The sequence below is a fragment of the Mustela erminea genome, chromosome 18 (genome assembly GCF_009829155.1).
Source record: "Mustela erminea isolate mMusErm1 chromosome 18, mMusErm1.Pri, whole genome shotgun sequence".
In the NCBI taxonomy this organism is placed as follows: Eukaryota; Metazoa; Chordata; class Mammalia; order Carnivora; family Mustelidae; genus Mustela; species Mustela erminea.
In genome coordinates, this window is record NC_045631.1 from 44623165 (window position 1) to 44638325 (window position 15161).

At 54.5% G+C, this 15161-nt stretch overlaps 1 long non-coding RNA gene across 1 annotated transcript; it reads right to left on the minus strand.

Annotated features, from left to right (window-relative positions):
• Positions 1–3933: 3933 nt before the first annotated feature.
• LOC116577859 lies at positions 3934–8690 on the minus strand. Its single transcript, XR_004280639.1, has 3 exons — positions 7785–8690; positions 7384–7430; positions 3934–6884 (listed from the first exon to the last, which is right to left on the minus strand). It is a non-coding gene; the product is annotated as an uncharacterized LOC116577859 (long non-coding RNA).
• Between the last annotated feature and the right edge of the window lie 6471 nt (positions 8691–15161).

Sequence of the window (15161 nt, forward strand, 5' to 3'; positions counted from 1 at the left end):
CTGTGGGACCAGGCACATGCTCAGGGGCACACAATCTCTCCACCTTGCCCCCCCCCCCCCCCCCGCCATGCACACACACAGACACACAGTCCGGGGGCTGTGGGACAAAGCAGCCACATTCCACTGGGCTGTCCCAGGCTCGAAGGCTCAGCTACCTGGATGCACCGTGAACTTTGGGGAATGATGACTTAACTGTCAGGGTTCTTTGCCTAAGAAGTCAAGGTCATGGGGCAGTCCTTAGATAGGGCCAGAGATTTCCTTCTTTTCCATAGCTACAGGTGCCACCCTGTATCTAACCTTCCTCTCTCTCACACAGGCAACAGTTACAAAAGGGATCAGCTGTGACTCAGCAGAAGTGTACAACTGTGCCTTGTTGCTCTGGCCCACTCTGGCTGGGCACGGGCTATTCCAAGCCTCATCTTCATGGCAGACCCTTGGATTCTGTGATGCAGGCTAAGAACATCTTGCTAGGGCCACTGTATAAAAACAAGAGGCTTTAGGACACGTGGAGACCTGCTCCAAGATCTCAGAGCTGGTTCCTTCGTGGTGGGAGTAGACAGTTCCTGCTCTGTGTTTTGGGAGGGGGAGGCCCAAAGAGGGGGCCCAGGGGATGGGAGCACCTCATATCCAAGGGAGAGGCAGAGTTCTGTGGGACCTGGGCAAGGGGGCTCAGGGTCATGGACTCAATGGCATCCCTGAGAAGTAGGATATTTTTCTGTCTTTCTGCCTAACTACTCCCTGAGTGCTTGCCAGCTCACCTCATGGTGTCAAAGTGGCTGCCACACGGCTGGGTACCACAGGCCAATACTGTAAATAACAGACATAAGAGGACGTTTCTTCTCATGTCCCTTTTTATGAGAGACAGAAACTTTCTCACAAACCCGGCAGAACTTGCTTTGAAGTCCTTTGGCTAGTCTTGTGTTACCTGCCCATGTTCAAATTAATCTCTGAAAAGGGAAAAAAGGATGATCACACCTGGATTTACCCCTGAGCTGGGGGATAGAGATTGCTTCCAGGGAGGGAATGGGCACCTCATCCGAAATGAGGTTCTCTTTACCAAAGATAAGGGGGAGGTGGCTACTCACGGTATCTGTTGGCAACCAGATGAAAGATCCAGATGTTTTGGATTTCTTCCCCCCACCCCAGGAGCAGTAAACCCATCCCTGGCTTTCTCAGCCCCCTGTTTTGTTTATTTTTCCCTCTAGAAGGACTGCTTGGCCACAAACTGCTCCTTGTTTGTTGTTAAAACTTAACCAAGTGAAAACTTCCTGCCACAGCGTTCTCTCTCTTTCTCTGTCTTAGACACACACACACACACACACACACACACACACACACACACCCTATCTAGTGTCCACTGAATTACTCTGAACCCAGCCCCACGCCACTGCTGGGAGCATAGGGAGACCCCATACTAGACACCATGCCCTGGGGTTCTGCTATTCCCCTCCCGTTCCCCCTTGCAAGAAGTTTGGAGACCCTTCCCATGCAGCCAGCTGCCCTACATACAAAAACCAAGTCCCTAACGAAGACCTGCTCGCTCTGTGTAATGGGACCTCCTCTGACCTCAGGGTCTCCCCTTGCTGCGTCCTCAGCTCCGGCCACCCTGGCCTTCTTACTGTTCCCGAAATGTGTCAGGCTTGTTCCCACTTCAGTTCCCTCTTCCTCATGTGTCCCCATCCAATCTTAGCCCACAAGACAGTTTGTCAAGGGAACTTCCTTGAACACCTGTGTAAGGTAGTCCCTCCCACCTTTATTTTAGTTCTTTCGATGGCATTATAGCTGGCAAGAAAATGCATTATTTACAGGTTTACTTCTTTATTATCTACCTCCCCCATCACAGAAGCTACATAAGGACCGGGCCAATCCAGGGTCTGTTCTGGACTGGCCCAGCCCCCACTCCGTCCTAGAGCACAGAACTTGGCCTGTAGATGGTGGTCAGTCATGAATGAATGCATGGTATCTCCAGACCAGACCACTTTTCTGGGATGAAATGGAAAAACTAACAAACCATCATTAGCCTGTGGCAAAAGTGCCTGACGTCGGGGACGCCTGGCTGGTTCAGTCGGTGGAGCGTGTGACTCTTGATCTCGAGGTTGTGAGTTCAAGCCCCACGTGGGGCATAGAGCTCGCTTAAAAAAAATGTTGTGAGATGAAAATGCCTGATGGAGATGAGGTACAACTGTGGTCTTCCCACTCTGCTGTGTCCTGCGGTGCTGATCACGCAGGAGGGAATTGACAGAGAGCGGCAGATGGAAGACCCTCATAAATGCTTTTCCTTCTTCTTATTCTTCATTATCCTTGTCCTCTAAGGGTGATCACACTTTAGGGGGCTTGAGAAGTAGAAAAGAATGTGAGGAGGTCGCGTACGGTCTCTAATGGTGACAATGCCCTTGCGTTCCAGGCCGTGCTGTGTGCATAGCATTCAGATCAAGGTACCCATTTTACAGATGAGGATTCTGAGTCCCATAAAGACTGACGGACCTGTTTAAGGTCACAGTAGGACTGCAAGTTCTGTGCTGCACGCTGCTGTACTAGGGCCACTTCCCTAGCTCTCCCTCGGGTCTCTTTAAGAATTAAATGCAGTACCAATCAACTCATCCGACAGTTACCTAGCATTTTTCTGAATAACAGGTGTATTGGGAGAATTCACAGACCATAAGTTTCCCCCTTTTTCAAGTGTACAAGTCAGCGCTTTGTTGTACATTCACAGAATTGTGCAACCATCACCACGACCCTACTTTCAGAGAATTGTTCACCACCTGCCCCCCAAAACCCAGGCTTGTTGGCAACCACTCCCGATCCTCCCTCCCCACCCACAACCCGGCCCAGACCTAGGCAACCACTGCTCTATTTTTCGTCTCTATGAATTTTTCACTTCTGGACATTTCTTGTAAACAGGATCGTGCGATGTGTGGTGGTTTGTGACCAGCTTCCTTCACTTCGCCGAATATTGTCAAGGCTCGTGCACGCAGCGCTCTGCCTCCGATCGTCATTCCTTTTGACGGCCAAGTGCTATTCCGTGGGGTGGGTAGACCACGTGGTTTGTCCGTTCACCGGTGGGAGGATTGTGGCTTGTCTCCCCCTCCTCACTACTGCGGATAATGCTGCTGCGAACGTTCCTGCACCAGCTTTTGTCCAGACTCATGTTTCCGCTCCCTTGGGTAAATCCCCAGGTGTGTTATCGCCGAGCCCTACTGTAACTCCAGGTTAACATTCGGAAGGATTGCCAAAGTGGGTTCCAAAGTGCCTGACTGTGTTATGTTCCTACCAGTAAGGCAGGAGGCTTGTAAGGCATGAAGGGTTCCAGCTGCTGTCATTATTACTGTTGAAATAGACGGTCATCTGATTCTCTGTTGAGGCTGGCTTCCCTCAGCAAGGATCCTCCCTGAATTCTGAGGTTCCACAAGGCCAGAACCCCCAACAGGACCCTTATCTCTATTTGATAGTCTCTCCTCTTCACCTCCCTCCGTCCTTTCCTCCTTGCCAGGAGCCCTGCCTCACCCCCACAGCTCTGTGACCCCTACAGCCTGTGCCCCCTTGTCACACACACTGGGGCAGCTGGAGGCCCTCATGGCCCAGAGACTGGGGGGGCGGTGCGGTCTCATGACAACAGCCATGAGCACAGGTGGAATAGAGCAGAGCAGCCACGTAACTTACTTCCTGGGGGACTCTTGAACTTGGCAGTGGAAACCTTTGGGCTAGCAGGCCAAGGGTCCCATGGAATTATTGAAAATGTATACCTTTTGGGGGGTGCCTGGGTGGCTCAGTCGGTTAAGCAGCTGCCTTCAGCTCAGGTCATGATCTCAGGGGTTTGTGATCGAGCCCCATGTGGGGCTGCCCACTCAGTGGGGAGTCTGCTTCTCTTTGCCTCTGCCCCTCTCCCCACTACTGCCACTCTCTCTCAAATAAATAAAATTTTAAAAAAGAAAATGGATACCTTTTCTAAAAATTGAAATTACTAAGATTTCCACTGTTAAAAGCTTGGAAATTCATGGACATTTTTGATATTCTGAAGCTGTGTATTTGTTGGCTAGGAGAAGGTGGGGAAATAGAGAAGAATCCATTTCCACGTCTCCTGTCGGGTATCTCAGCAAGGTCACAGTCATGTCCAAGGCTAAAAAACATGCAGAAATGTTAGCTCTGGGGTGGATGGGATGGAGAGCCTGTGATTTAGGGAGTCCCTGTCCCTGATAATGGTCTGCTCTGTCTCTGAGGAACTAATGCTGCCTCTTCCAGGAAGTCCTTGGATCCTACTCCTCAAAATAACTTTCTAGAAAATGAGGAGACTCTGTTCAAAGGGCACGCACACCCCCTCTTGTTGAACAGACCCCACTCCGGGATGGATTCTAGGTGTGCAGAACTCACTCCCATGATACACACTAGCTGTTTTCCTCTGAAAAGTTCGCGGTGAGAATTCAGGACCCAGCTGAGTGAGTGGAAGAAGTTCATGTGGTGGGAGAAGCCACCCGGAAGACTCTGTGATATCTTATTGCTGCAGAGTCAGTAAAGGAAAACCTACCCAGAGCCTATCCAAGAGAAGCCCTGTGCTAAGTGTCAGTGTGACCTTACCACAAAGTTTCTCAATCCGCTACAAGTCCAAGACATCGGTAACTTTGTGGTTCAACTTGCTGGCTCGCAATGACCCTGAGGTTTGGTTGATAGCAGTCCTGTGTGGGCTATTCTGGGTACTAGGTGCCTATGTCCTGTGGGTCTAGATGGTTGCAAGGGTCAACAGCACCAGGGTGGATGGCCCTGGGTTTCTAGGTAAAGGTAGCCCTGGGCTTTTAGATGAAGGAGGCATTGGCTAAATGGTAACCTCTGATCTTAGGCATCACGGACCCTGTTTTTGATCCTTGAAGGCAGTAGCTCTAGACTCCCGTAGCTCTGGTTAATTGGGTGCCTCTCAACCTGCGGTGTTAATGACGGGAGCCCCATGGTTCTAGGTGGCCAACAAGATTATGAGCATTGGCCCGAGCCGGTCAGAGAGGAAGAGAAAAGGAGCTAAGCCAGAATTGCACCCATCCTCCCCTGCCGCCTCCATCCCCGGTTCCGAGGAGTAGCCCTGAGCCTGCACCGTTAAGCCCTGGGCTGCAGCCACCTCTGAGCTAAGTTATCTGGAAGCACTTTGAACGGGACAGGCACAGCACACAAGTTAGTTATTACAAGTCACTGATGGGGCGGGACTGGGGGGATCCCAGCCAGCAGCCTCCACACTGACCGGTGGCTGAACCCGAGCTGGGCTCCCTGCCCTGGAAGCAGGGGGCGATGCCTGGGGACGGGTGGCCTCCTGTCCTCTCAGTCTGGCCCCGTGGGAGCCTCGGGCCACCTCTCAGGGGTCTCTCTGAAGGTGCAGGAAGGGGCCACCACTGAGGACAGTGGGATCCAGCAGGTCTGGGCAGGTCCGCTCTGCCGAGGCCGGGCCCTCTCCTGGGTGGCTGGGGCACCCCAGAGCAGGCAGACAAGCACGTCCCAAGCACAGGCCCCTGCCCGGGAGGCCCGGCTAATGACCCCGTGCATTCCGGCCTGCATGGGCCGGGGAATTGGCTGAGGGCAGACCCATTAGCTGGAATTCTCCCAATGCTCACACATCAGAGTGGAGGGGGGGAGAAGTGAAAAGTTGAAAAAGAGCTAATTATCGCTTTTATCAGAGCGGGTGGGTTGATGGGTCCTGCCCCAGGGCAGCTGGGGCTGCATTAAAGATTAAACGCCAGGTAGGGGGGGTGAGCAGGGCTCGTCATTCCACAGGAGGGAGGCCGGCAGGCCGCCCTATGGAGAGCTGGTGGCGGGCGGCAGCCTTAGATCTGTCAGCCGAGCCCTCGGACCCAGCGCCCACCATAGCCACATTCCACCAGGGGACCCCCGCAGCGCCCGACACTTCCGCCCGCTGCTGCGGGGAGGGGAGCTGAGGACCAGCCCATATGCTCCCTCGAGGGACGAGGGGTCGGGGCAAGCCTAATTATCCAATTGGTAGGTTTCCTGGCACCTGTCCTACCTGCGCATAACCCAGTGACCTTATGCGTAGAACCTACTTTGGAATTAGGTGAGTCCCGTTAAGGACTCAAGGTCAGAGAGCCTGATACCTCCCTGTTACCGCCCAGCAGGAGCCTAAGGCCCAGAGAAGGGAAGGGACCCACTCAATCACATTGTCAGGTGGTTAATCCCTTGAGGCTGTAAGTCCCTTGAAGGTGTGGACTGCATTCTCAATGTCTCCTCTTTACACGAAGGGAACTGGAGGGATTAGCTTCGAGTCCTCGAGGCCCCGGGCGACTTCAGTATGCCACTGCCACCCAACGGTGTTTCGGAGACACTAGGTGTTCAGTGAATGTTTGCCGTGTGGATGATGGACAGGCAGCATAGGGAAGCATGCCGGTCATTTGAAGCAGTCTCCAATTCTTGGGAACCAATTCACTGGCCAGGAAGAACGGATGGAGGTGACCATTGTGGTCTTGAGTTACTAGAACAAACAGAAGCAGGAGTCGGAGAGGGTCGCTGATTGCCACAGACAGACTGACTGTAGGCCGATGGCGTCAAGGCAGCCAGCTATGCTCGTCCTCATTGTGTGTCCTGACAAAGATGTCCACTAAGACATCTTTGTCTTAGGAGGAGGTCCACAGGAGGAGCAGGAGGTCCACTGTCTGGCTCTTCTGAGGACACATAGGCTTACACCTGCCCTTGCTGGGGAGGATGAATTAGCCTCCTTGGTTCTTTCTCTTCTCCTAGCCTCTAGAAGCCAGAGCATTTCCGGTTTGGTTTCTTTAGCCTTCCAAGCTCAACTCAAAATCTGGTGCTGTTCTCGTCTCTCACCATGGTGAATAATAATTTATTCATGTATTCATTATTCAGACCTCCCGATGCTTCTGCCAGCTGGGCAGCCCTTGACCCTCATGGAAAAAAAAAAAAACATTCATTGAAGGAGGAAGGGATGGAAGAAGGAAAGACGGAAGGAAGAAGAGGCAGAATTTTTGTAGGAACGGAGGTGGATGAGAGCCAGGCCTTAATACCAGGGAGCTCACAGTCTGATCTGGAGGAGACAGACATGGTTGGATGGGTGCCCACCATTCAGGGTGCTTAGTGTGAACATAAAGGAGAAAACAGTCTGATGGTAGAGGCTCCCAGGTAGACGTGATTCACTCTGGGGAGCAGTGGGAAGTTTCCATCGCTGAGTCTTTAAGGTGAGGCCGGAGTAAGGAAGGTGGACCAGGGAGGAGGGCCTTCTCAGTGGGACTGGTATGAGCAGAGCCACAGAAGTGGGAAAATGTGGCCGCATGCAGGAAGAGTAGACGTGGCTTGGCTGGCTGGGGCATGGGACACCCACCTGCACAGGGCCTGGGACACCAGTGCGGGGCCTGGAGCTGGTGGGGAAAGGCTGAGGGGGCACACCTGGGGATGACAGCCACGGTTCCAAGCAGGGCTGTGACATGACCAGCCTGGAAGAAGTGTAAAGAAGGACTCTGAAACTCTGAGGCCTGGCATTAACTTGCACTAGGAAGAGAGACCATTCTGGGTGGAGAAGAACCCCAAGAAAGCTCTGGGGTTCCCGAGGCCCTGCAGAGAGTGATCCTCTGACCCTCACGATTAGAGCATGCAAAAGGACCAGGACCAGGTGACAAGGCTACACTGGGCCATGGATGATGACATCGCAGCCCGTAGGCTGTTGGGCTGGGTGATATGGGAGGCATTTCATTTTCTCCAGGACACTCTCTACAAACTGACATCCTCCGCACTGAAATGGGGGACTGGGGCAGGGGAAGGTTAGAGGAGCCCAGATGAGATCCACCTACTTGGGTACCTGCCGGAAACCTCTCCACTCTCGGGAAGCAGGCAGCATGGCTCGGAACACTGCAGAGGATGGGGTAAACGATGACTCTCCCCTTCGAGAGGTCAGAGCACGCAGCAGCCGCTCTGCACCCCCGGGCCCCGCAGACCTCCCTTTGAGTTCTGGCTCTCCATCTTCCACTGGCAACCCAGGAAAGGGGCTCACCTCTCTGAGCCTTCGTTTCCTCATCTTCAAAAAGAGATACTAAGCGTCAGCCTCCCCAGGGAGCTCCTGGGGGTTCAACAAATGAGTAATAGCCACAGAAGGCGCTTTGTAAATGGGAGCGTCTTGCGCAAAAGTTAGATGCAGTGATTAAAACGTGATACGCGAGTCCCAGAGCGGGGAGGACCCAGATGTGGGTTGTCAGGGTTCTGCACCCAGGACCTTTGCCAGGGTCTGGGACTTGCCCGGGAGATCCCCTGAAAACCACAGGGTCCCCCTTCTCTGTCACCCTTCATTAGAGGCTCTGCAAGGGAGACAGACGGACCGGAAACCAAACCTGCTTTCCCCCTTCCTAGTTGTGTGACTGGAGAGCCTACCTCAGGGGGCTGTAATGCAAATTAAGGAAGATGAAGCCTGCCGAGTCCTTGGGGACTCACTGCCAGGCCGTGGGGAGAACGTGCCTAGGTGGTCCTTTGCTTGTGCAGCCCCCCACACTGCACGCAATCCCCTCCTGGCCCCCTGCTCTCACTCTTGTCTCTTCCCGTGGAACCCTGTGGCTGGTGAGACCCCTGGACGGGAGGTCAGAGGAGGGCTGATCAGGGCTGAGGAGAGAGGCTTGGCCCTGTGTTTTGGCCAGGAGCCTCCCAAATTCCCCCCAAATTCTGGTAACTCTGGGCCTCCTCTTCGACTGAGTGCCCAAGATGCAGGCCCCAGTGGACTCTGTCTGTTGGAGGACACTGGACTGAGAGTCTACCCCAGGACCATGAGGCCACGATCCCAAGACAGCCAGTTCCCTGGTCTCCTGCTCACGGCCCATAGAGGGCCCCCCAGCCCCCACCCCCTGCCTCCTGCAGCCCCATCTCCGAGACAGGAACCCACCTGGGGAATTCACAGACCCACATTCCTTCTCCCGAAGCTTTCTCCAGCTGGGCAGCCCTTGCCCCTCATGGAGCACTTTAGGCAGAGCTGGGAAACCACAAAAATTTTAAGCTGAGATGAAGGAACGTAATTGGCTCTAATCTGAGCTGACAGGTAGCAGGATTAGCTGGCCGAGGGCCTTGGGAGCGGTGGGCTGATAGGGAGGGAAGGGGACAAAACGGGAGGGGGGCCAGGGACAGAGACACACCGCCAAAAGGGAATGAGGCAGGGCCTCGGGGATGGAGGCTTAGGCAGGGCCAAAGTGGTGGTAGGAGAGGGGTAGCCCAGGACCCTGGGTGGGGAGAGTCTTCTAGGAATAGCGGTGATGGTCATGATCATAGCAGCCAGAGCTGGTCTAGAGCTGAGTGTGCCAAGAGCAGTTCTGAGAGCCTGGATAAGTGAGCGGACTCCTCACACGGAAGGCTGGGTGGACCTCCTCCGCCCAGGGTCTGGAAGGGAAGAAAAGACATGTTCTCGTAACTACCGCATATGCACGGCCAACGGGGGTCTCCTGCGTGCCAGGGAGAAGGGGGCCCTGGAACACAGAGGTCAGAGGTCTGAATTAAGCTTTAAGAGTCAGAAATCTGAGGGTCCATCTAGTCAACCCAGGGGCTGGAGACCATGACCACTGACAGCTGGCTGGACCCCACAGAGGCCACGATGAAGCTGTGGGCTTACGTAACTCCTGCTTTCTCCCGACGAGTAGAGAGGGGACGGGCCCCAGCACTGCTTCCTCGTGGCTCCCTAGCTCACAGCTTGCCTGGGGTCGGGACTCTTCCCCACTGGCCCTCAGCCACGGGGTCACATGCTGAGCCCCCTCCCCAGAGCAGGGTCACTTCTTGTCAGGCTAAGACTGTCACACCCCAGAGACCCTGACTCCAAAGGGAGCACCTCTCAGGGAGCTGTGCGCCCCTACCCCATCCCACGTCCAGATGCAGTGAATGCCACGCCATCCGGCCTCCCTGGAAATCAGATTTTTCCAAAAATGTTGTTGCTGTGGTCATGGGTCCTAAGTCCAGAACACAAATAAGGTTTTCGATGTGCTTAGTGGGCTTTACTGAGTTGGAGGAAATGGTTCTCTTCCTGTTGCAGGGATGGGCTAAGCAGACACGCACAGACAATCTGAGACACGGGAGCTCTGCTGTAGGGCCCGGAAGAGGCCATGAGGCCGCCTGGGGCTGGGGGCAGTCAAAGCCTGACCATGTGACCTCACGGAGGTGACCTCTTGGAGGTTACTTAACCTTTGCATGCCTCGGCGTCCTCATCTGTAAAATGGGGGGAGTAATTACAGTCCCTCGTTCCTGATGGGGTGGGGTGAGGCCAAGGAGTTAGGCCACCCTTTGTGCTTGCCATGCTGGTGGGTCCCCGCTGTGCCACACGCAGCCCTGGGCCTGCGGCCCTTCTGAACCTGGGCATGTTCTTGTCTGTGATATGCAACCAAAGCACCCAGGCAGCCGTCCTCTGCCTCAGAAATCCAGGCTGTTTGGGGCCTGTGTTCGAGGGGAAACGCGGCTAGAGGAGCCGAGCACCCCTCCCCAGAACAAGGCACCCTCAGCTGGGACCTTCTCTCTGTTTCCCCGCACCCAGGGCTGGGTGCATGCATATGATAAAAGGCAGCAAATCCCAGGAACGCCCGTCACCAAGAGACTCCAGAGGACCGGGAATATCTTGTAGGGTCTGCGGCCCCATGAAGGCCCCATCACTTGTCCCCGCCTACGATAATCAGAGGATAATTGTAGCAGTGACTGCTGTGCGTTAAGCATGTCCTGTATGCAAGACCCTTTCTAGAATGACCGTCTAAGCCCCCCAGCAACCCTGCACACCCCATAACCTTCCTGCCAGCACCTCCCTTCTCCTTCCCTCCAAACTCCTCACCTCTGAGGCCTCCCTGTGCTGCGGGCTGAAGCTGGGCTTCTCCTCCTCCTCCAAGGAGCCTTCTCTCCCTTCCAGAGGCCAGGTCTGCACCCTGCTTACCCAGCCCCCCACCCCCACCCCCAGTCATCCCCTAAGCACCCTGCACTCGTCCCTTGTCAACACTCATCACACTTTATTTTTATTCTGTTTTTTATTTTGTTTATTTTCAGGGGTGAGAAATGCATTCCCATGGTTCACAGTCCAGGATAGGGAAAAGCCTCCTCGCTTTCTCCCAGCGCCGTTCCCCAGCCACCGAGTTCAGTCGCCTGGCCTGGGGCGAGCAAGGTTGTCAGTTTCATCATGCTGAGCAGTGATGACTTGTTTATCTGTCTTCTGTCCTTTAGGAGCTGGGACCCTGCCTGCCTCGTTAACTGCTTCATCCCCAAGACCCGGCACAGCGCCTGGCACATACAGGCGTACTGTGATGCAATCTCTCTCTCTCTCTCTTTACCTTTAGCTACCTATCCCCCTATCTACCTATCAATCATATATCCATCTAGGGCTACCTATATAGAGCTTTCTGTCCTGTTCGTTTGTTTTAATGAATGAGGCCCAAAGAAGAAAGTTAACATGGCTGCTTGGCTCACCTAGAATTCTGTTTATCTGACTTTGAAAGACTCCCTATCCTTTCTTCTTGGACATTTAAGCACCCTTTGGGAAGTGGATCCTGATTTCGTTTTTTTTAAATCCTAATTTATAATTGGAACATAAATAGTATTCCTCAAAAAATGATCACAAGGAAAGGGCCACATAGCAGGAAATAGGGTCTCCCCACTTCGGAGGTCCCATGCTGCCTGCCCAACTCCGATCCCAAGGATATTAAGGCTGTTGCTCACCTTGGGGCTCAGTTTCCTCATCTGTAAAATGGGAAGAGCCCATTAGGTCCGAAGTTCTCTGGATCTTTGGTGTGTTCCCTATTCTTACTCTGTCCAACTGGTACTGCTTTAAGTCAACACTAAGATGAAGTGCTAGCTATGAGTGCTTTTTTTTTTTTTTTTTTTGAAGATTTTATTTATTTATTTGACAGAGAGAGATCACAAGTAGGCAGAGAGGCAGGCAGAGAGAGAGAGAGAGAGAGGAGGAAGCAGGCTCTCCGCTGAGCAGAGAGCCTGATGTGGGACTCGATCCCAGGACCCTGAGATCATGACCTGAGCCGAAGGCAGCGGCTTAACCCACTGAGCCACCCAGGTGCCCCCTATGAGAGCTTTTTAACTCAAGTAGATGTTTGATACCCATGCAAGAAATGCACGAGGTGGATGAGGTCAGTTTTCTGTCAGTTCTGCGCTCTGTACCAGCCAATCTGGCCATGTCCTAGCTCTGGCCCAGGCCCGGGGTCAAGGATGCACAGCTAGGGGTCCTCTGAATGGCAGGAGGGAGAGGCACGGGAGACGCTCACCTGGGGGGGAGCAGGTGGAGTGGAAGGATGAGGGCCTCCTTGGGGAGGGTGGTTGACCCACATACCATCTTTATAAGGAGACCAGCAGGCTACTTTCCAGCTGATTAGCTCTTTCCCGGCCTGGGGCTGCAGGAAGTAGCTCTAATCTCGGACAAGCTCCCGGCTTGGGCTTCTGCATGGCCTTGTCACTGATGGTGGGACAGCCAAGGGTCCCGGGAACTGGGAAGGTGAGGCCCGAGGGAGCGAGGGGAAGGAAAGGGAGGAGAGAGAAGGACAGGGAGCATGGCCAGTGCCGAGCCAGGGCGTCCAGGGTAGGACACTGTTAGGGAGGGAGCAGTAGGGAGGGCAAGTTTCACAAATTCATTGGTTCTTTCATCTTTTCATTCATCCAATAAAGCCAAGAATGTCAATACTAAGAGCTATTTGCTAGTCAAGATACATGCAACATGTTAAGAAAATGTAAATGAGCAGGCAGACAACAATTTGATGGGTTGCAGGAGTGGGGGAGTTAGGGGAGCCTGCAAATTTCACTAAAGGTATTTAGGCCAAGCCATGAAGGAAGCCTAGACGTCAGCCCCCAAGCCCTCCCCACCCCTGTGGCCCATCTCTTGCCAGACCTCCAAATCCTGGTCTGGCTGCACAGTGCCCTCACTGGGTCTGAGTCCTAGGTCTGCCACATACTTGCTGTGTGACCTCAGGTCAGTGATCTAACCTCTCTGAGCCTCAGTCCTCTCAGCTGTAAGGGAGGGACAACACCAATTTGGAGGGCTGTCTTGGCGATTCAAAGAGGACAATGCATGGGAGGCAGTCGGCAAGGTGCTTGGCACCTGCACAGAACATGCTCGAAACAATGTCCTGATGACATTGTCAGTATCAGTGGCAGAAGCAGCTTCCTTTCCCCAATCCTGGGCCTGTGTCTCTGGGCGGGAGAGGAAAGCTGAGGCTGTTCCCAGCATCTCCCATCCCTGGCCCCCGGCCTTTGGGGAAACATGAGAAGCAGAGCTGGAGGATCTAATGTGCGCCCCCCCCCACGCCCCTTAATCCTTCCTGAACTTGGGGGGGTGGGGAGTGGGGGGGTGGGCACGGCTGTAACACCTGCACGGCTCTGACATCTCCCGCCTCTGGGCAGAGAAAGCAATTTCAGAAATGACATGTTGCCAACAAGCAGAAATCAGCTTCTGAATTAAACTGTGTTGGCGTCAGGTGACCCCAGGCTCGGAGGGCTGGCTGCATGAAGACAGCTGAGATTAGGGCCTGTCAGCCACTAGAGGGGCTGTGCGGGAAGGGGTGCGGGGACCCGGGGGCTACCGTTGGCCGCCCTGGACTTGTTCAGACGGGGGCAGGAATTTGGACTCTGGGTCAGGTTCTCCTGCGACTCTGACCGGCCTCCACCTCTCACCAGTCCACTCTGCACGGTGGGGGCGGGGCGGGAGAGTCCGGCCCAGCTCCCCTGGGCCCGCTCCAGCGTAAACACATTAATGGGATGGAGAGAGCCAGGGAGGAATGTGGGCCTCACAGCCCCTGAGGACTAGAGGAGGGACGGGCCGGTGGGGGGGGCGGGGGGTAGGCGGAGAAGGGATCAGACACCCTAGAGGCAGTCAGCCTCAGCTGTGCAGGTATGCAGAGAGTAGAGAGAGGGAGAGGGAAGAAGGAGGACTGAGCGAGAGGGAGGGGACGAGGGGACACCACCAACCTCACTGAACCCTTGCAATTTCCCCGATGCCGCCTTCTCCCTGGCGCCCTGGTTTCTGCACCAGCCGTGCCCTTGCTCTTGGGACAAGAGGCGTCAAGGGGTTGTTCAATGGCCAGCCCTAGAGTGTACTGTAGGGCTTTGGGCATGGCAGGGAACCTCTCTGAACCTCTGTTTCCTTATCTGTACAACGGGCATCGTGTTTGTATACATCCCAGGGTGGCCGGAAGGACTGAAGGAGAGAACCTGGGAAGGGCGCCGAACGTCCAGTGCCATGAAACATCTCTCACACAGCTTAGCACCCAGTGACCTCTTCCCTTGCCTGTCTCCGTGCCCATGACCTCCCTGAAGCCTGCAACTCAGCCTCATCACCCGGGCCACCCCAGCACACGCCTGGCACCGGGTTTGCTGAGCGAGCGGCTGCAGGAAGGGACCCCATTTGAGAGAGGGAGCAAACTAAAGGCGGAGAATGAATGGGAAGGCCAGTAGGTAGGCAGAGGACCCCAGCCCGCTGCTCTCACTCCTGCGCGTCCCTCGCCCCAGTCACCACTCTGGGCCTTTACAGCCTTTCTCCTGGAGCCGGGTTTAGACAGCCAATGCTTGCTTGCTGGCTAGACAGTGACTATGTCTCCGTGACCAGAGATCGGACTTGCAGGATCATTCCATGTGTCTTCAAGAGTCAATGGGGCAGAATAATTGACCTTGGGCCCTTCTCCAGAGCTCTGGGACTTGGGGTCACCATGGTTGTGCTCCACAGAGCCAGAAGCCCAGCAGAGAACAGAACACAGACCGCAGGGGTGGGGATCTCAGGGGGGCAAAGACAGAGTTGTCAGCACAGCACAGCCTTTAAGGTGGGAGGCAGGCCTGCGAGGCCGGAACAAGGCCATCTCATGATTTCCAAGAGAGGAAATCTCTGTTCCCCACCCCACCCCACCCCTGCTGACATACAGACCTCTCCCACCTGCTTTAGGAACTCCACTGGGAGAGGGCACCGCTCCTTGCCCCACACTCGGAGCTGAGTCATCAGAGAAGAAACCCAGAAATCTGAGAAGATTCCAGAGGGCAGCGGGTGAGAGCTCAAACATGAGGAAGGCCCTGAATTTGAATCCTGGTTCTGCCACTCACTCAGACAATGACGGAAGCTCCCTAGACCTGAGTCCCCTCACCTGTAAAATGCGGGTAACCATTCTTGGGGCACCTGGGTGGCTCAGTTGGTTAAGCATCTGACTTCAGCTCAGGAAGCTGTGATCAAGCCCCACGTG